Source organism: Dreissena polymorpha, chromosome 8 (genome assembly GCF_020536995.1).
Source record: "Dreissena polymorpha isolate Duluth1 chromosome 8, UMN_Dpol_1.0, whole genome shotgun sequence".
In the NCBI taxonomy this organism is placed as follows: Eukaryota; Metazoa; Mollusca; class Bivalvia; order Myida; family Dreissenidae; genus Dreissena; species Dreissena polymorpha.
The window spans coordinates 78,034,042-78,057,809 of NC_068362.1; the positions used below are offsets into that span (position 1 = coordinate 78,034,042).

The 23,768-nt window shown below is 34.5% G+C and overlaps 1 protein-coding gene and 1 long non-coding RNA gene across 2 annotated transcripts in view; both read left to right on the plus strand.

The window, feature by feature from the left end:
* LOC127840655 (uncharacterized) overlaps nt 1-23,768 on the plus strand; it is a 74,792-nt gene that overhangs the window by 45,589 nt on the left and 5,435 nt on the right. The window lies entirely within an intron of this gene.
* LOC127841899 (uncharacterized) lies at nt 19,854-22,182 on the plus strand. The gene is made up of 3 exons (XR_008031399.1): nt 19,854-20,426; nt 20,906-21,006; nt 21,514-22,182. It is a non-coding gene; the product is annotated as an uncharacterized LOC127841899 (long non-coding RNA).

Below are 23,768 nucleotides of genomic sequence, written 5' to 3' on the forward strand. Positions count from 1 at the left end.
GGAAACGGCAAAAACAACAATCACGTGCAAATTTAACATCGTATGACATTATCAATTCAACGATAAAAGACAACGAATACTTATGTGCAAAACTACATTCTGTAATTGGATGTCCATAGTTTGGATTTATTTATTGATATTTATATTGATATTGTTTAAGTATTTGGAGCCTATGGAAAATAAGTAAATGTAATTCACATGTTTAGAGTATATTGGTGCGTGACTTTCATGGATACAAATGCGATTATCACACTAAAGGTGCATGTACCTGTTCAACTGTTTGTTGGAAGACGATGCTCGAAATGTGTAACCTCGCCGGTAATTGCAGAATAACACAATTTTTTTGTTTGCTTGTATGCAAGTTTGTTTGTGCCGTATAATAATTAAGCATGTTGTATGAGGCAAAACAGTTACATTGCCTATTTCTGAACCTACATCATGTATGAAAATGATAACATTTGTAATTGAAAGTGTAGCTGATAATAAGAAATATCAAGTTCCATGGCGAACGAACAATTCTTGCCTGGTTATTATATTTTAGTCCGTGCTAAACCTTCACACGACATCTCTACCGCAGAATCGGACAGCGAAGGTTTGCCTGGGCAGGTATGTTTACGGATTGTCTAAGCTCTTCGAACAAGTATTGCGTCATCTTGCTACTTGACCTCTAAAGAGTGATACTAGTAATGAATATTCCTCACATAATGCAACTTTCATGGTTATCGTTTAATCAGCGTATGTTCGAACTCGTCACTTTCATCGTGGTTTTAGGACAATTACTACAACAAATAAAAAATTATTGTGTTTTTGTTTAATTAAGTTTATCATCAATATTTAAACAAGAATGGTATGCGGATTCATGATTAAAAGCAGGGATATACGTGAATAACAGCAAATAAGATATACGTATTATTAAATTTGTAATAACATGCCGATTGACTTCGTGTTTTGTGTAAATATTCCTTTGCAGGAACTTTGTCAGGTTATCTACGCAATTATGAAGAATGTTGACGTTTTTGAGAAAAACAAATGTTTAGATATGATCAACACATCTAATATATTTCCATTTGATAAGCTGAAAGAATATGACATAATAAAACAGGACACGAGTTCGAAGCGGAACATAAAAACGTAAGTGTTTTTGTGTGGTAAAGCGGAATACCTGTATTGAGTTTGACGCGATTGTAGTAAAACGCATTTTTTGAAATAGACAATTAACGCGTCGTATGTCAATAAATATAAATCGAGGTTTCTTCATGTTGATACAACCCAAGAAGCATTTTTCCTTATTTGTATTCTCCTAGCAAATAACGACATATATTTTGTCTTGAAAAAAAAACAACATACAAATAAATAAACAACCTACATGAGACTTGAGTTTATGCTTGATTGTAAGTTATGATTTTTGATGGTGTAAAATTAATCGCCGGAGTTTTTCCTGGCCTTTGTCAATTGTCTTAATTATAGTAAATCGATGAGACAATTGAATTCACACATATACATCGTGGTGGCATAATCCAATCGATTAACTGAGCACCAATGACTGAGCACCAATGAACAAAACACTCGGAATTCGTTACTTTATATCACTGTCTGCTGGTTATCTTTAAACCAGTATTGTGTTTTTGCGCACGTGCTTGCGTATTTCTCTATCTGTGGGTGCGTGCGTGTGTGCGCGCGTGTGTGCGTGTGTGTGTGTGTGTGAGGAGAGGGGAGAGGGGCGTGTGTTTCGAAGTGTATTCATATGCATAATATGTAGGCCGGTAGAGTGCCGCAGCACTTCAATCTATTTAAAGTGATATTTTGGGCATTTTTCACTGAACGGCCACCGGAAAAACTTTGCGAAACCGAAATTTCGCAAACTTAAGTACCCTTTTTCTTGAAGGTTTGCTTATTTGTGATAAAGTATAAGATAAAAGTCTAACTTGTGATTAATAATTGGTTATTTTTGCTTGTTAAATGCGTTTTCTTCACTATGAACTTTATTTGCAAAGTTGGTGTTCCCATGGGATTTTTGTAATATCCCGTGGGATTTTTCATTATCCCATGGGAATTTTGGTTTCTCCCATGGGATTTTTCTCCAGCTTTTTTTATGGGAGAAAAAATCCCATGGGATTTTCAAAAACATAAAACACGTTCGTTTGTGCTTAGTTATCGATTTTAAGCATTGTTAAAGCATTTGTGCTTATTTTCGTTCAATTTACTTTGATAAAAAAAAAATCCCATTTTTTTATGGGAAAAAAAAATCCCATGGGATTTTTTTCTGATTTTTAGAGATTTATTCATGTAACCTTCAGAAACACTACCTTTTAACAAATGATGAGCATTTCTCGCGATTTCAACGCGTTAAATCGTGTTTTAAAATAATAAAAAAATCCCATGGGATTTTTTTCCCATGGGATTTTTTTGTCCCATGGGATTTTTTTCCCATGGGATTTTTTTTCCAATGGGATTTTTTTGAAGGTATAAGTTTCTAAAAGCTATATAATAATAATAATTATAATAATTATAATAATAATAATTATAATAATAATAATTATAATAATAATAATAATAATAATAATAATAATAATCGTGCTCAATATGATGAATTTGTACTTTTAAGCGACTAACATTTTTATTCGAGCCGATCGTCGAGTCCGAATGGTGAGTATAAGAGCAATTTACCAGTACAAATAAATCTCACTTGTGAAGAGAACGCTACCGTACTATAAAATAATCTTGATAATAAGTCATATCATTTCTCGACAGAAAATGAAAACAGTATCGATATTGATATCAGCAATGTCCCCTGCTATGATAAATATTGACAAAATGAAAAACCTTGACAATAATTCCGTGTCGAATACGCATTAGATTATAGCAATCAAATTCATATAAGCATTGATAAGATAATATGCGAAAATGGGTCTTATGTCAAATACGGCCATAATGTCCGGTATTAAGTCACGTCAAGTTTCGTGGTCGAATTATAGCATAATAATCATTTTCACATTACGCGAATCATATGAGTTTCCCTACATATATTGTGTTAAAATTTATGTTACACTAATGTGCGATGATGAAAAGGGGATTTCGGTAATTCTACATTCGCCCGCCTAGTACCGAAATCCCCATATTTACGCCTTAAAGGGTCAATAGGTCATCGGTATGAATGGTTTTTGACTTCACATGAATGTTAAGGTGCAAAAAAATGATATTAATTTTAATTATTAAGCACTCTTGACAGCATTAAGTTGCCTCTCAGTGGGGATTTCGGTAATTCTACACTAGAACTTAAACGCGCGCCGGTACCGAAATCCTGCTGTACAAACCTTCAAGTGTCAACAAAATTATTATAGTGTTTGTTTTCATTAGCAACCAGTGACATGTATTATCTCCCATTCGGTTACTTCTTTTGGAAAATAATTAGCGGGGATTTCGGTACTGCTACATTCGTACGCCCAGAGCCGAAATCACCCATGTTTACGCCAATCCCCCATATTACGCCTTAAAGGGTCTTTATGTCATTATGTTTGGGTTTTGGCTTTGCATTAATGTTGATTTGTACACAATCATATTAGTGTTAATCATTTAAACACTCTTATCAGAATATTTTTTCCATTATTAAATCGTTTATTAATGTGAAAAATGTGTAAACGAATGTAAAAAAGGTAAAATGTACATTTAAAACATTGGTTACACAAAAGTATATGTAAATATAACATGACATAGTAATAATAAGTCTTCAGAAAGTATTTTCCAAACAAATCTGATGAAACAAATGATATCGTACTACCTTATTTACAATATGCTATACACTTTTGCAATTTAGTTATCAATGTTTAATCAAAGCATAAATCAGGATAATATGTTGCCTCTTAGCGGGGATTTCGGTAATTCTTAACAAGCACATAAACCCGCGCCGGTACCGAAATCCCCGCTGTACAGACCTTCAAGTGTAAAAAAATACTGATTTAGGTTTAAATAAAGGGAACAATAGTATTTTTGGCCACCAAAAAGCACTTCCGCGTCAACAAAACGATTGAAATTATGTCAGAAACCCAGCTTTTCATTGTATATATTGCAATACACCATCGGCCGCCGAGAGCAGAATACTGCGCTTGGCCGCTAAACAATGTGGATTGCATCAAATTAAATGTCAATTTTCGATATTATTACAAAAATAAACACTGCCTTTTTATAAATATGTCAAGCACGTGCACTTAACAAAAAAAATCGATATATCTTTATGTAATGTAGAAAAGTAAAGCGCTTTATATATAACAATGTTTTATAATGTCTCTCTGGTTGAGAAAAAAAACTAAACAAAACCATGTAGAACATATATGTTTTCATAATTAAAAAAAATATTTAATGATGCACGTGATGTTTTATAATTGATATAAGTTCACGTGTCATTGAACGAGTTAAGGGAGAGATGCGAATTAAATTACACATAATTAAAAAATGATACTATACTGTCAGCTTGATTTATAAATTGTGTTCCATCGCGCCAATATATTCATTGTCCCATGAAATTTTGTATAAAAGCAAAACGATTGAAATTATGTCAGAAATCCTGCTTTTCACATGAAATGATCTTTAACACTTTATTTATTCCAATCAGGTAAATAACAAATACAATAATAGGGGAAGTCTATACTGTGTATTAGAAACTTGTTGTGGTGATCCCTATCTTATCCGCTCAATACACATCCACCTGGCTACTGTACAGAAAAAATTAGATTTACTTCCAAAATAACTGATTTCATTGATTGCTAACTTGTTGTCTACATTTTAAATTAACAACGATAATGGATCAACATCACCGTTGCACAATTATTAAGTTCACAGTAATCTGTACTTTAAATAGATAGCCTAATTAAAGACGGTGCTAATAAAGAACAAAGCGTGAATGTGGATATTAAGAAATTAGATCCTTTTTTGCATGACACTGGCAGTATATCATTTTATCTTATATAAATAATCCACATTTAAGACATGGATAAAATTAAAATAAGACACATTTGCATCTTTCATTTCTTGAAAAAAAAATAAGCACGCAGTCACATATAAATAAGATACATTGAAGACACAGAAAAAAATAAATAAGACACATTTGCAACTTTAACTAAATTTTCTTAAAAAAACATGTGAAACTGAAGAAAAACATTTATTACTGACACATTATTCTAAAAGTCGACTGACAACTTAAGTTCAAAGAGGGATTTACAATTAAATAAGATCCATTTTCGCATGATGCTGGTTGTAGAGCAAGCAATACATTTCTTACTGACACATTATTCTAAAAGTCGACAGGCAACATAAATTCAAAGAGGGAACCACAATTAAATAAGATCAATTTTCGCATGATACTGGTTGTATAGCAAGTAGTCACATATTAATTACAGCTTGCATTAGTTGCAATAATTTTGTTAAGTGCGCGTGCTTCTGAACGTTGCGTTAAGCGAGAGTGTTGTCATTTTGTTAGTTTTATATTTTGGTATTATGTATGATTATTGCTTGTTTTGAATTTGAAATAAACGCTTTCTGGCAAATGAGCATCGTCTTAATTTTAATAAAAATAATGAACATTTGACATACAAAATGTCCAATAACATACCGGCAATAACATTATATATATGTTAATTTCTGTGCATGTTTATACCGAAATTATAGCCGACATCGGCAGTTAGGGAAATTTAGTGTCACACTTTAACACATCAAACATGCATGATAGTTCTTTTTTCATATGATATTCCCCTGGTTGCTTACCGGTGTATTGATGCAGTTGATAACCCCGCCGGGACTACAGTAGGATGCTAATACACACGTGTATCGTGTTCAATACAATCGTCTTAATTTTAATACAAATAATGAACATTTGACATACAAAATGTCCAATAACATATCGGCATTAACATTATATATATGTTAATTTCTTTGCATGTTTATACCGAAATTATAGCCGACATCGGCAGTTAGGGAAATTTTGTGACACACTTTAACAAATCAAACATGCATTATAGTTCTTTTTTCATATGATATTCCCCTGGTTGCTTACCGGTGTATTGGTGCAGTTGATAACCCCGCCGGGACTACAGTAGGGTGCTAATACACACGTGTATCGTGTTCAATACCCGATCCATGCTACAACGTGTAAGAACGGGAATTTCGGTTATTCTACCTTTTTAAGCTTGCGCACCTCTAATGGGCACATATCCAAATATAATTTAATTAATTAATTTCCTAATCAGCATCATTTCACTAAACTACATGCAAATTTGTAGGTAGCTTTCCATGCTTTAAAAAAAATAAACCGATTTTTTCAAAACCACCCTCACGCTCGGCTTTTGTCCAGTTTATTTTCACCCCTGGGGTATATAAAAGTTCCATAATTCATTCAAATTTCCAAATATGGGAATGCAGTTGGTGTGTACAGATGCAGTAAAGGTGTTTAAAGTTTAAACAAGATGAAATAAGTATTCTTTTACAGACATTTATTTTTTACAAATTTTAATCTATGGAATAGCGCCATGAAATGTAAGTGATTTCAGCCAAGTAAAAATTGGGTCGGTTAAAAACAAAGTGTCATAAAATTCAAAATAGTATCATTTAAGTTATATTTTAAACTAAGTTTTTATAGAAACACTATATACAGCAAAAATACCAAAAAATAGACAGATTTACAGTTTACTTTTTGAAATAAAAATAAAAATGCAACATGCATCATTCGTATTTTCAGCAGTAAATTAATCAATTTAGCCATAACGTTGTTTTAATTTTAAAATGAAGGATGTGCATACAATTTTCAACATATTTAACAATAAACATAGCTTATGTGCTATATTAAATCAAATTACGTTAGAAAAGAAATAAAACGCGTCGCAAAAAGTATGCGATGTCGGCAGGAATCGAACCTGCGCGGGAAAATCCCAAAAGATTTCGATTTCATCGCCTTACCCACTCGGCCACGACAACTTTACATCTGTGTAACCTTAAATTAGATATATATAAGTAAACAGGTAAAAAGGCTCGCTCGATCTTTGAAGAAATCGCGAAATCGTATTTTTCAGATGATAATTGGATCAAAGTCAATGTTTATAGTGAAAATAATGTAATCTAAATGAATAAGTTAAACATATATCAAAATTCGAAGTTTGAAAAATAAAATGCATCTCTCGGAAATAAGCGATCATTGAAGATCGGCAAAGGCTTATGTATGAAGTGAAAGGACAGTTGAAAGTTTCCATTTTGCACGTTAATGATTCTGATAATATGGTGACAAAGGCAGCAGTCCTATGTAGTATTGTGTTTGACCGGAGAGTAGCGTGATCTGTGTCGGTGTTGGGCGCTCTGAGGGCGCAATCCGGCTACATAGGTACATAGAAACCTCTTGTGGCTATAGTCCATGGATCGGGTTCGGCAGACAGGGAACATGTAAATTTTTATATGTATGTTTTATATCTTAATTACCTAAACGTATATTTATCCTGGTTACTTATTTACTGAGGTATGAGTTAGTCGCAATGATTGTAGATACGTTGTACTATATTTAGTAAGTATTTGGAGGACGAGTGGCACGGGCACGCGCTTTATTGTCACTTATGCAAGGAACGCGTTTTGTTTATATACGTATTTTTGATATTCCGATAGGCTTAAGGGAGGTAACTTATTCAAGTAAAACGCGACATTTTTTGCGATGCCTTTTTATAACTCTTGTTTAATTAATTACATACGAATATACAGCTAAATTTAAGATGATTTTTACCAGAAAAAAATTTCGGAGAAAGATATATTGCGATTTTGATATTCCATAGAATGCGAGTCTCCATATATATTTTCTATTGCAGTGGAGGTAATTTAAAATTTTTAAAGTCTCCGAATTGGTCTTTGTTGTATCTATTTACGTTTATTTTCAAGCTTATGGCGATTAAAAAATTAATTATTATTAGTATATGCTCACATGGATATTGGTACGGATATATCGTGTTCATATAACTGTTACTACATCCAATTCATTCATCATTCATGTCGGGCTACACAAATCTCGTGAAGAGGCCAGTAGGACCTGTAAACAAACTCTCATACACACACTCTTCACTCATCGTGGCGCTCTCGCATGTCTGAGGCGATATATAAGACCGATGTCATATATAATACTGTATTCGCTGGCATTTTCGGTTGATATGTCTGATTGCTTAGGACGCAATGAATATAGTGTATTTATATTTAATCGAAGTGAGCTCATTGTTGTTTCTGGCGGTATTCAATTTCTGGTAATAGTTTCGCGATTAAAGACGTCGGTTCTCGGTTAGGTGTGGAATGTTCTTATTTGTTAATGTGCCAAGTGCTTAAAGGCGGTTTATCGCACTTTATTAGTCGGCGTTTCAAGAGAATGGGTAATAAATGCAAATCAGTAGGTGCTTAGAAGACTTAAGTACGGCAAGAACCACAAATCACTCTGCTAGGAACGATTACCACTGCCTGTCTGCAGCAGACGACAAATGATTCTGCTCTAGCAGTGAATGTATATACCAGCTTGTAAACGCCATTGGCCAGTCTAGTGTTTATCATTAAAATATGCACATATTGGCTGCTTTCATGGAAAACGAGGCTTAATGCACGTCAAATAAGATTAGCCTGTGCACAATGATAAGCATATGCAATGCGAACAAGCTAATCAAGGACGACAACAGCGAACAACTAAAGTGCCTTCAGCGCTTTGATTTATAATATGCATTATGTCCTATGTTATATGGCGTATAGCTACTAATATATGTGTGTATAAAATATGTTAACCGTCTTTATTTTTTAAATAAATGAAATCATACTGAAACTCTACGAATTGAGGATTTACATGTTTTTATGAGCTGTCAAAGATTAATTACAAACAACAATTATTATCTTTTTTAATGCAGACACTTTAAAAGACTGTGGGTGCGGACCCAGGATCCTGCGATAAATCAAACGGAAAGGTACTTTAGGTACTTGAGCTACGTTGAAGAAACTCGGACATTGTTGACGCCCTGTCTTCAATAAATACTGTTTTTGAGTGAGGTTAAACTTACAAATGTATTTGTTAGCCAATTGACGTGTATCGTGGTATTTTGAAATTATTTTTAAAATAACTGGGCTAAGCATTGGTTTCGGTAGAAAAGTACTGCAACAATTTCGCTAGATTTGAACACATTTTAACACTCCGCATTATGATATTTTGATTCAATTTTTCATATTTATACCAAGTGAGTTTTCATTTGACCGCCTTGCGGATACAGATCCATTAGCATGTGCTTGTGTATTATAATAACAATTAATGAGTTAATTTACTACTTACAGTATCGTTATTTTCATCAACATCATCGTTATCAACGTTATCATGATCATCATCATCAACATAATCATCATCTCATCATTATCATCATCATCATCATTATCATCATCATCATCATCATCATCATCATCATCATCATCATCATCATCATCATCATCATCATCATCATCATCATCATCATCATCATCATCATCATCATCATCATCATCATCATCGTCATCATCATCGTCATCATCATCGTCATCATCATCATCATCATCATCATCATCATCATCATCATCATCATCATCGTCGTCGTCGTCGTCGTCGTCGCCCTCGTCCTCGTCCTGCTCCTCCGCCTCCACCGCATCATCAGCAGCAGCATCGTCATCAGCAACAGCAGCAGCATTATCGTCACTATCACCAACAACATCGTTATGGTCGTCATCGTCGTGATCATCATCATCAGTGTCATCATCATCATCATGTTCTCCTCCTCGTCGTCGTCATCGTCATCATCGTCGTCATCGTCATTCTCATCATGAACAATTTCAACAACCGTAAAACCTATCGCTCAGCTCATTTTTGCAGTGAATTCGGATGTTATATCAAATCTTTTTGATTAATAGAGTTTGCTGCTTAATGTATTAATAACTAAATAATAATGTTGATAATATTGAAAATAAATGGTTTCAATTTTATTTATCCGTTTAAGATGCAGTATTTGACCAAGTCAATTTGTCGCTAAAAGTAGTCATTACACATTCAATCCAAAAAGCGTTACGAGTTGCTATTGAAACTATAATCGCATTCCGATAAAAATGGTGTCTGTATTAGGGCCTGTTTAATTTCTACGCTTAATTGCAATTCATAAAAATATTTTTAAGGGTACCGGTATATCTAGACACACTCTGTTATCCAAACAATCCTTGTGATCATAAACAAATAAACAATGAAATATAAATAAAATTAGATGATAAAAAATGGTATCTTCCTTTTTGCTGTTGCTAGTTATCAACAGAGTAGCAAAACTTTTAAATATAAATTATATTCAATTCATAGCACGCTTAAAGATTTGAAGTTTATCTAAATCTATAAGCACAAACATATTTATGTTTGTTAATACAAAGCTGTAGCAGTTTTCTGATTGCGCTTGAAAAGATGTGATTGTTGTTGTTGCATTAATAGTATCATTAGTTTGTATTTCCAGATTAGGTATTCCACCATACATTTTGTTTTTAATCAGATGTCTTATAATTGGCATTGCAATATTTCAATAACGAGTAATCAACACAATTGACTTTATGTATTTTTAATTGTTTATCCATATTATCATTAACACTTGAGGGAAAAATAAGCTGTGTCATTTTTTATTTTTTATTTTACTTATGGTTCAGACAACTCTGCTTTTACTATATGCCGTAATAATTATAAGTTTCCGTTCACTTAAAGATATTGTTTTTCGTGTTGGAAAATTTAAATACGAAAAATATTGAGAGACAAGTGTGTTATGTTTGTTTGTCAATTATTTAATTGAAGTAGAAATAATACATCAGTGTACATAATTTTATTGTGTTGTTCCCTTCGTTCTTTACTTTAAAAATACAACTTAACAGCTTTGCAATCAACTGAAATAATACATAAAAAGTAAAAACAATAAACGTTTGGCTTTCTTAATACGATATCATTTCAAACGCTGTTGGAAGGAACCATTGCTTATTAGAGGTTTACAAGGTAATTTACCCAAGTACGCAAATGTAATGGTCGATTGCCCTTAGGCATGATTCTGTTTTATTACTTTAATCCGGTTGTAAAAATGCATGACCGAAGGGTCATCAGATAAGCAAAAACAGGGTCAAAATCTGATAAAATAGCGCTGTTTAACTGACTGTACGAAAATCCGTATGTCCGAAAATTTAGAATCATGAATACATAAATATTTTGGCTTAAAAAGGAAATGTAAGAAAATTTAGAATGTAAGAGAAAATACGGTGGTTTTATGGTGTTTAAATCGATTAGAAATAGCAAAACCTAAAGACATTATCTCAAGTGTGATTTTCAAAAGATTTTATATGAATGTACACACACGGTAAAACTAGTCTATTAAAATGAAATACCTTCATTGGTTCTCATGTTTTTAATATTTATTAAACATAGGTATTTGTGAACACTTGTTGTTATATAATATTGAAATGTACACGCATACTGAACATAAAATCATTAGCATAACGGCTAAGTTGGTTTTTACTAAGATTGCAATAGTGTTTATTTTATTATTATGAATCTTATGAGGATAATTTTGAAAGTATGACACAGAGTATCTGAAGAAGATATATACATAATCACATATGTTGTTGTTGTTGTGGTTATTGTTTCAATATTTGTATGAGTATCATACATTCAATGACGAATAGCTATTAATTTGTCATACAAACACCATAATTATTATTGGATTGCGGAGATTAAACAAATCGATTCCCTAGTAACTGATTTAACTGATACATTTTTTGAGCGACAATTTGAAACTAAATCTAGTAATATTTAAATTTGATTATTTTAATTGCAGACTTTTTTTATTAACCCCAATTAATGTGTACGCAACGTTTCTTTTATTTAAATTGCTGAGTACGAAGCATCAAGCTATTTTTTAATTAATTGACAGTGATCTTTAATGTATGTCATAATATAAATTGAAATCAATCTTAATTAAAGCTTGAGCGGTTGGTTTGTAATAAGTTTTGTAAATGTTGCTGTAGGATATGTATGCACAATAAATACTAACGCTCTGGCATATTGTGATGGTGATATGATTATATATTGCACAATGAATATGTGATGATGTTCTTGTGATAATATTGAGGCTATAATTAGTTTTTGAATTAAGCTAGCTAATTTCAAATAAGATACAAACACATTCCAATCCTAAAATTATCAGTAAGTTATAGTATTGTTTGCCTCTAGGCGCATAATTAATTGAAGGCCTAGTTTATCTGTTAATCCTCGCCCCATGTGGTGTCCCAGTGGGTACACTGATATTAATACACGATGTATTGGTCCACAATTAAATCTCTTATAAAAACATGTCTCTCAGGTGACTGAAAAATGGCTGTGTAGATACAACAAATACTACTACATCGGAGACTAAGATAACACATGTTACAATTAATTTGTCTTCCTTGCGTTCTTCTTATACGACAAACACTTCTAAAACAAAAAAGCAAAAAGCCGCTACTGCTACTGCTTCGGCTACTCTTACTGCTACTGCTACTGCTACTGCTGCCGCTGCCGCTGCCACTGCCACTGCCGCTGCCACTGCCGCTGCCACTGCCGCTGCCGCTGCCACTGCCACTGCCGCTGCCGCTGCCAGTGCTGCTGCTGCTGCTGCTACTGATAGTGCTACTGCTACTGCCACTGCTACTGCCACTGCCACTGCCGATGCCACTGCCGCTGCTGCTGTTGCTACTCATAGTGCTTCTGCTACTGCTGCTGCTGCTGCTTCTGCTGCTGTTGCTACTGCTACTGTTACTGCTACTGATACGGCTACTGATACTGCTACTTCTACTGCTACTGCTAGTGCTACTGCTACTGCTACTGATTCTGCTACTGCTACTGCTGCTGCTGCTGCTGCTACTGCTGCTGCTGCTACTGCTACTATTGATAATAATTCTCCTTCTACGTCTCTTTCTAATATTGCTAGCGATGCTTCATAATTTATTTTTAAATGTATCATTTTGTTAAAACAGGAAAGAACTGTTATATATATTTTCTTAAAGGGATCTTTTCACGCTTTGGTAAATTGACAAAATTGAAAAAAGTTGTTTCAGATTCGTAAGTTTTCGTTTTAGTTATGATATTTGTGAGGAAACAGTAATACTGAACATTAACCATGCTCTAATATAGCCATTATATGCATCTTTTGACGATTTTAAAACCTAAAAATTATAAAGCGTTGCAACGCGAAACGATTGAATAATTTGGAGAGTTCTGTTTTTGTCGTTAAATTTTGTGAAACTACGAAGATTGCTTATATAAGGTATAAAATACGTCAAGAATGTGTACTCGGCGTAATAGCTCAGTAGGCTTAAGCGTTTATACTACAGGACTCTGCCAGGACTCCAGGGGTCACTGGTTCGAACCCTGCTCCGGGCAATGTTCATTTCCTTTTTTTTTTTTTTTTTTTTCTTGACTTTTTACTGGACCTTTTATGATCCAATGTTTACATTTATCAATATGAAGCATTTAATGAATAAGTTAAAAAAAAATGCCAAAATCTGTGAAAAGGCCCCTTTAAAGGTGTAAAGAATCTAAACTTTTCTGCGATTAAAGTTTTATTTAACTGGATTAGTATAGGCCACATAACAGACGCTATTGTACTGATTTGTACTAAACAACATTTTGTCATAATCAACAGTTTTAACATGCCGCAGTTTCCTTGGAAGTTAACCTTTGATTGGAGTTATGTATTAAACATTAACAAGGTATTTGTTGACAGTATGTCCTGTCACAATTATATATTAGTTGAGCCAAACGTGTGATAAAGATCCCTTTTGGGGTGGCGATAAATACTATTTATATTGTTCAACAGTGGGAGACTGAGAAAACATATGTTACAATTAATTTGTCTACTTTGCCTGCTTCTTCTTTATATATTTTTCTTGCTAATCGTTTAAGTTTAGTTTTAGTTAAGTAGGTACATTTTTTGATAGATATTTATTTGGATAGTAATAGTATGTTTTATTTGACTTGACATCATTGAACCGGTTTATTCATTGATAAGATCGGGATCTCCACAGGTGTTTAATCTCGATTGTTAGGTGGGGAGAAGGGTCCGAATGATAATGTTGTCGTCGGCTTACGAATCACATTTCACAAGTTTTAGACAAATATGCATACGTTATAAACCTAATTTAAGTATTACATAGATAATAACTTATCTTTATTTTGATGAACTACGTTTAAGGTATAAAACTATAATTATCTATGTGTTGTGTGCCGCAAACATACCATCTTGCTTTTTTAAATTTGATCACAACGGTCCGAAGTCATAAACATTCATTATGCATGGTTGCTAAAGCACAGTGTATACTAACTAACCTATGTTTATTGTTGTTTGCTAGGGTTATTATTATTATGTTTTATTTTTTTATTTGGGGGGGGGGAGGGCTTTTATAGAAGATTTCAACTAGTCCTTCAATTAACGAAAAAAAATATTGGTATAGGAAATATAAAAGTAAGTAATAGACAGCTTCATTCATGCTGTTCTATTATGGTGTTTTAACGCATATAATTATGTATGGTTGATGAAGCACATTGTATGCTTCCGATGTTTATTGTTGTTTGATGATGATGTTAAGTTGGTGTTGCTGTTGTTGTTAATGATGATGATGAGGAGGAGGAGGAAGAAGAAGAAGAAGATGATGATGATGATGATGGTGGTGGTGGTAGTAGTGACGACGACGACGATGATGATGATTTTGATTATGATAATGAGATTTGAATTAAATTAATGCGCAAAGATTTTTCTTTTTAGCGGCCAAGTGCAGATATCTGCGCTCGGCCGCTGTAAGGGTTATGTAATATTTGCAATCTACATAGGAGTCAATAGCAGATACCAAGCACCATATGCTTATGAGAAACAAAAGCAAAATATTGGCAATCGCTGAAATCTCGAATATGACTTAATCATTTTATTAAATGAAAACCGGTAACTATTTTAAACGGTTATTATATTGCAACAACTTAGCGGTGTTTATCCAAAAGACAATTGTTATAATTACAGGGACGTCAATAGGCCAAACTATTCAGGAAATATGATTTGAGTCGTCAAGGATAGATTTTGAGATCAATGTACGTCCGATGAGATTTAAAGGGAGTTGGAGGCGTAGGGACGAAATTCGTTCGAGTACGCGATCATTTGAGAACAAATAATTTTGAAGCTTTATCGGAATTCCGGAAATTTGCGATCGGTACCGATTTTTCCTGGTTCTTTTTTATTGATTCTGATAAGTTAGCGGCCGGCACGGACATGAATATTAACTGACGAAAACCTCTTCGCTACTTTCCGAAAATCTTCGACATGTTGCAAATATCCGTAATATTCCGCATTGTACTCACCAGAAATTGCAACTAGAAAGACTACAATAAATCAATTAGCTACGGCTCGGGCGGGGATTTACCTTTTATCCCTGTAAGGGACCTAATGCCCCAGACTACCGGCTATTTTTACCGGAATTCGAACTTGATACACTTGATATCCCTGAATTAAATATTTATATCCGCAATTTTGATCTCTAGAGTGCTGACTGTTAGTATTGTATTTGACTGGAATGACTGTCGATTATGTGTTTTTAAGATTAAAACAAGCTTACGAAGAACTTTGTGTTTGCTTTTTTGTACGCTTTCTTTTTAAAAATGTATTGTCCGCCACGGACGCAACAATTGACAAAATGTACCAGATTGTGGTCTCTTTAAAGTGCTATGTTTTTACTGCCGTGATATCTTTAACAAACTACACATTATTGATCGTGGACGTTTTATACTCTTATTGAATTGTTTCCCCAAAATATGCTCTTCTATTAGTAGATGTTTAGGTGACGATGTTCTAATTATAGATCTTACACGGCCAAGAAACACTAGATAGGTCTTTGCAAAGAGAGCTGTTGGATATTGTGAATGCGTTCAATGTGGCCTGTTTATTTCAGAAAGCTATGTGCAATGTTTTATGGGGATTTCTATCAAATTGCCAATTGCAAAATTTGATTTAATTCATTCGGACCTACAAGCGGGAAACCTCTTCATTAAAATTCAATGGGCTTTTAAGAAGTTCGTTGAAAGGCCAAATTTGACGTTAAACAGCAACGCCGAAAAAATTGCTACTCAGTCTTATTTATCACTTTTTTGTAAGATTTACCAGTAGACGTTCTTCAGTGAAATTAGGCAAACACACAGTGCCGACAAATATGGAAGGGTATTTAGGTAAAAATTACATCCTTCTTTGTGACTGTGTCATGATTCTTGATGGTACTTTCAATTAGTATGTAGACACCTTTTCATGCTTGATGACACTTACATCTTGCCTGATGTCCAATGTCTATTTACATTCTGCTTAATGGTATCATGCATGTGTACAGATGCAACATTCTTGTTCGTTAATTGCATGCTGCATATGTGTATGTTGGTTTGTGCAGAGAGACTTGTGCAATAGGCGCAGTGCATAATGGAATCAAATATTAATGCGTTTAATAAATTAACGCGATGGTAAGATGTGAGTTTCACCCAAGCACAAAGCAACATACTATCATGCATGATACAATGATGTCAATTGACAGTCATTCCGAGATGCTACGGAGGACTACGGAAATTTACGGCGTATAACGGAAATTTTATGTTATAGGAGAAGTTGCGCACCTTTGTAAGATATTTGCTACTGAACCGAAATTAACCGCGTGTTTGTAGACTTAACTTTTTTTTGGTTAATGACTAACCATACTTTTTGTACAGTAATTTACCTTCAATAACCAAAGAAAGTCTATGGATATATTTCAATATATGCTACTAATGCATGTATGCAGAGCTCCAGATAAGACGCTTTAAGTCGTAAAAAATTGAATTAAATTTAGTAAAAAAGTAGACTTAAAATCTGTGCGTACGGTTACACATTGGAAAAATAAAATAAGAATTCAAAATGTGTGATCATGCGTAAAACTCAATATCAATGCATATAATGTAAACATTTTATCAATGAGTTCCCACTCGTCTAGGCCCTCATTACAATTATGAAATCAACAGTACTTTAACGTTATTATGAATAACAGACCATCTTTACAACAGTCGAAAAGCCGAACGTTTTCCATTATCTGGTCATTTTATCGCAAAAAGTCTGCTGTAACCCGGCAATTGTCATGAGCTCTTCTTAGACTATAAACCTAAATGCGGATGTGCCAAAAATTATATTTACCTGAAAAAAAAGAATTAATAATAGACTTTAAAGCTGGATTATTATAGAGTGTAAACCAAGATTTTGCTGAAAAAGTTATCTGGAACTTTGCATGTATGTTGAGAGGAAATCGATTACATAATTTCAAAATTACTAGAGTACTTTTATATTGCACCACATAAAATGCTTTAAAACTATATTATTGAAGTGCACATATAAACTTTATTATAGATGGGTAGGTATTTCGTGTCAATCTCTTTCACATATGAAAGAGCTGTTGGTCATGCTGCTTTAAGTACATATAGATGCATGACACAATTTAGATTAAGCAAAATAAAACACTAGGTATTTGCCAAGAGTCAAATATATACGAGCAGTAAGAGCGTAATCGTGCACAGCGAGACTTACTCATGTAGAATTGAAACTCTTATTGCTTTCTTTCGAAATAATTTCATGTGTCCGATCTAATATGCAATATGCCCGGTGTTTTTTTTGCGGATTAATGTTCCGTTTTAGATCCATAATTAACGAATGCCTCAATATTTTCAAAAATTAACACCGGAATAATGTTCACCGACATTTTTGCATACAGATTGGATATAAATATTATAGAGCTTAACAAAAAATACATTAAGCCCTGTTCTCCCGGCACACGTACTGGACACACAGGTGGCTAGCGTGTGGCTATGATAATAATTAGTGAAAACATCTTTTTGAATGATAAATAATCATTTTTAAACGAAAAATCAAATTTTCTATAAAAAAAAATCACTACCGTTTTATATATAACAAGGTATCCAACTCGAAATCATCCGAAAACGGGGTGCATCGTTTTGAGCAGCCATTACTAAATTAATTTTGCAGCGATTTTCATGACCCGATCTTATTCAACGCAGAAATGAATTTCCTTTTAGGAAATGTATATATATTGTTATATTTCTACACATGCTGGGTCAAATTTTAAGAAATAAAGCTATACATAATTCGCTTGACCCAGTTGTGATCGATTAGACCGTATTTATGAATGAAATCTCCAGTTGTAAAGACACAACTCCGCATTGGAGCAATGAAATCACTCTTGTGTTTAAAATGTCAGTTGGTTGAAATGTATGTAAACAAAGGTTTGAAAATGCGCTGGACAGTTAGTTTTGATGCATAATTCTACGGCAAGCACGGTAAGAATGTTTTTTTCATACGTTTTATTGAATTATGGTATCGAGGTTCGTGAACTTTGCAGGGAAAATGCCCATTTCCCCGTGAAGATTTCAGTCATGAATACTGTCTGATCGATAACAGCTGGGTCACGCGAGTTGTGTATCGTGTTATTTCTTAAGAGTTGACCCAGTATTTGTAAAAATATTGCAAGACATATACATTTCCAGAAAGGAAATTTATTTCTGCGTTGAATAAGACCAAGATCGTGAAAATCGCTGCAAAATTGATGAAGTAATGGCTGTTTAAAACGATGCATCCCGTTTTCGGATGATTTCGAGTTGGATACCTTGTTGAATATATATTTAACTTATTTTTTTAAAGAAAAGTTGATTTTTCGTTATAATATGATTACTTATCATTCCAAAATATGTTTTCACTAACTAGTATTATAGCCACACGCTAACCACCTGTAGCTGGACACTTTTAAAAAACACTATACAATTTCAAGTACTTATGCACTTAATTGATTGTAAACAATGACAATTGAAATCCGTGCGTGGGAATTTTTCTGGTAACCAAGAGCGACGTCAACGTTCATGACAAACCTGTTTATATGACATTTATTTATTGATTTTTTCCAACTTGATTGAAAATTATGTTTTATGATATTTTAATACATGTAGATGAAGTAGTTGTTTTCTCAACGAGGAGTACAATAGTTGTACAGTACTAGACACGAGTACTTGTAATTTTCAGGTTTCTCTGTATACCACAGACATTATATAGTCATAAAATGATAAATATGTGTTTATAGAAATTGTTATTATAGCATGGTAAACAGACTAAAGAAATCTGAAAGTTTCACGCACAGGTCTGTGGCTATGGGGTTTGGGCTACTTTATAAATATGAGGTCGATATGCAATGCACATCGGTAGATTACGTCTACTGTAATTATTTGGACTAGGGAAGGGCCACAATTCCAACACATCAGCCCCGTTATGTTCTGAATAAAATACATGTATAATTTCTTGAGTGCCAATTGCATCTTACAAATATCAAAAACATTCACGGCAGTCAATTCATTGTGTAAACTTACTGGTCTTCATGGCAATAATGAACGTATTTAGTTTAATGGAGATTATAGGTTACATTACACTAAATCATTGTGTATCCCTCCGTAGTCCATTCGAAAGTAGTGCCTATTTCTAAAGAGTTCCTTTTCTCTTCTTGAATATAAGCCATTTAACAATGTGAGACATGTCTTTTGTGGTTATTTGTAATATCCTGTATGTGTCTGGAGTACTTTGATGCCTTGGATTGGAAGCTAACTTAAAAGATGAACTTTTGAGGGTGTGTTTTCTATTGTGTGGGGCTTTTGTCGAAATTAGGATTCCGATACGCGTTTTTCTACAGTGGGTTCATTCGACAGCGATTTACTTTCTTAGAAGTTGAGAGACGGTATGTTTTTGATTGCAATTATTGGAAGATGACAGATCCATCTTTAAAATGATACCAGGTTCGGAAAAATTGATACGTCGGAAAGGCAAGAAAAATGCTGTGAAAGTTGTCAGTTTTATAATGGGACCCTATGGGAATCGGAATTAGTGTAATATAACCTTTAAAAAGCACATTTACTGCAATGTCAAGGTCACATGGATTCGTCTGCAAGCGAGACAAGTAGAAAATGAATTTTAATGAATGTTTTGATGATTTGGGTGCTAAAATAGATGAGAGATGTCAATATTTTGGTCCAAATGGATGTTTTATGTGGTTTTGGACTGTTCCGGATGGGTGGGGGACCTGGTATGGACAAGTAAGGGTAACATTTCCAACAAATCTTAAATGTAAATATTATTATGTCCATAGATTGAAGTTTCAGGTGGAGAGCAAGATGAAAAATATGCCAAATTACATGCATGCAACCCATTTATGCCATTTTTCTCTTTGTTTGTAGGCCTGACCGTTTGTCCTTGAGCCGTAGATGGTCAACAATCCGCTAGCTGTCTTGCTCTGACTGGTGCACTGGACATGATTTCAATGTGAGTCATCATACTGATTGTTTAATCAACACATGAATTTCAGTTTGTTCGTTAAAGTACTAACTTAGCTGTGTATTTACAGTGGACGTAGTAGTGCGCAGCAGGTGGTAGACTAGGTATTTCCATAAGTACACTATGTTTACAGAATTGCGGCCAGTGGAGCAACATAGCTGATGAGTTAATAGCACTAGTTCTTCAGACAAATAACTTTATTTTCAACCTATAAAGCATATTTAGCTGTAGGTTGGGCCATTTAGCTGTAAGATCTGGCTTTTGTTCTGTTAAGCCCTTAGAGTAATGAATTTCAGAGTGAAGACCATAGCGCCTTTTCCTAGTCAAGTATCGGGCAGCTGTATGTCTTTTCAGAAATGCACATGCCTTCTTAAGCATGTCATTGTGTTTGCTTTTAATAAGATAGGCAATAAACTCATAACCTTTAGACAAATGAGCATCTGTAAATTCAGATTTCACTATTTCAGAGTCAGCCAGACCATGATTGAGCTTAAGGATTGTGCTGCGGATGCAGCCTGTGCAGTTCCGGGAGAAAGTCACTGTCTTGGGCAATGCGGTCTGGTATCAGGTAAGCACTATTGAAAGCCTCACGCTTTTGGGGGGTCTGAAGCCTTGTGCTGTCAATGCGATCTGGTTCAAGTACAATCAGAATGCATTCTCAAAGCAGTACTTCATCAGATATGGTTATCTCAAGCTTACAGTTCGCGGGCAGATATGACTTCGATTTGTTCTTGCTAGCAGAACCCCTACAGGCCAAACTATGCGTTAAGCACTATTTTCCACAGCAACCCTTGCAGACAGAAAAACAATACTTAAAATCACTTCTGGCATTTAATTTCTAATTTCCTTTATATCTCTTTTGTATGTTTGTTTGCCCTTTTTAACTCTGACATGCCATCTTGCTCACATTGATGGAGCATACCTGTTTTTGTTTAGAGCCAAGTCCCCAGCCGCTCGAGTTTGCCGTGTCGATAATGAGAAAGCCATGGCATGATGTCTCCTCTATGTGTTTCCTTATCTCAGTGTTGAACATAATTACCAGTTTCAGGGGCCTAAACATTTTATTTTATTAAAGGTCTGGATGATCCTTGCCTGACTGCGGGTTTGTGTACACCTCAATCCGACTCTGTGTCCTGAACAGAGGCCGCAGTGGTGCAGCGCTTGTGGACGATCCATCAACATCCTGAAAGGTCAACACTACACCAAGCTGGGAAAATTGATCCTGATAGTCATCCCCAGGTAGTGGAATGAATGTACACTGAACTACAGAGGAATCACACCCAAATGACTTTCCTGCCACGACATTAGTGTGGCCACTCGCGTAGGAATTCCTTAACCAACGTGCTCTTTTGCATGGTGACTGTGGGCATTTTTGCAAAACTTACGCTTTCAACACTGGATTTTAAAGGGAATACTTAATAAAATGTCGCTAACAGGACTTATTTATATGAGAGAGACTATCTGGATGCGCATTAAGTGTCACTTTGTGTCGTAAGCTGTTGAAGGAGCGATTTGCGCCTTTTTAAGTGTTAATTTTGGGTAGCCGGCTTGTATCGGCTTGAAAGCTGCAAATTATGCCTCTCATCATAATAGCATTAATTTTTGTAAATGCAATGTGTATGTTTAGATTGTAAGTGAAGCTTTTAATAATAATTTTCTTAAAAAACATGATTTTATATGCTGTCAGTGAGTTTTTTATTGAAAAAAGTGCTTAAAATTTTAAAAAAGTCTCCTATTTCATCAAGAAAAGTACACTGATTCACAATCAATACATTTATTTGGGCCTTTTGCTGATATATTGGTGAATTTCGCATACAATGATACCAGTTTTTGCCATAAAAGTTACGCATAACAATAATTGGAGACACAAAATCAGCTGTCGTCACTTAGACTAAAAATCATGCATTCCGACTTGACTGCGGCCAATTTAGTCACCGCTTTAAATGGCCATTTTAAGGCCTTTACCCCCATCCGAATGCACTGAAATTGCATATTCATTGTGGAAATAGTTGAAATCTCATGTGGAGAAAGTTTGAAAAAGATAGGACAATGTTGAGTTCCCTTAAAGGTTACATTACACTAAATCATTGTGTATCCCTCCGTGGTCCATTCGAAAGTAGTGCCTATTTCTAAAGAGTTCCTTTTCTCTTCTTGAATATAAGCCATTTAACAATGTGAGACATGTCTTTTGTGGTTATTTGTAATATCCTGTATGTGTCTGGAGTACTTTGATGCCTTGGATTGGAAGCTAACTTAAAAGATGAACTTTTGAGGGTGTGTTTTCTATTGTGTGGGGCTTTTGTCGAAATTAGGATTCCGAAACGCGTTTTTCTACGGTGGGTTCATTCGACAGCGATTTACTTTCTTAGAAGTTGCGAGACGGTATGTTTTTGATTGCAATTATTGGAAGATGACAGATCCATCTTTAAAATGATACCAGGTTCGGAAAAATTGATACGTCGGAAAGGCAAGAAAAATGCTGTGAAAGTTGTCAGTTTTATAATGGGACCCTATGGGAATCGGAATTAGTGTAATATAACCTATATAACGAAGGGAACTAATTCAGCTTATTCAGTTTACTAGTCAAAATGATTCGGATGTTTTCGCATTTTTTTCCGAAAAGTAATTTATTCAACATACGGAAAATAAACGCGCGCCACCTGATGTCATAATTTAGTAACTTGCATTCTGCTTACTGCCTGTTGCTAACTGCCGTTGTTAATGAGGCTTAGTGGCAAAACCGATTATGACTGGTTTCAGGAATAATGAACACACAAACATTGGATAGTCACCAAGCATGTTGAAACAATCATCAAGTATAACCGATAGAGAACAAGCATGTTGGAACTGTCATGAAGCATGTTAGAATAAACATCACGCATAATGTAAATATTATTCATGAATGATGTAATGTTGCAGCAATCATCAAGTATAAACGAATAGACAACAAGCATGTTGGAATTGTCATAAAGCAAATTAGAATAAGCATCAGTCATAATGTAAATATTCACCACGAATGATGTAACTTTTACCTAAATATCCTTCCATAGACATGTGTTGTTACTAAAATAGATATAGAGATTTGAGCATTGGGAGTGACCTAATCATACTGTGCTTTAGCAGTATTACGGAATACCGTTAGTGCCATCGTGGTTACACATTAAAATCCAGAGGGCGAGAACGCGAGAACGCGATAGTACGATGGCGACAATGTGACAATACGATGATGACAGGGTGACAATACGATGGCGACAATGCGATAGTACGATGGCGACAATGCGAGAACGCGATAATACGATGACGACAATCAGACAGTGCGATGACGACAGT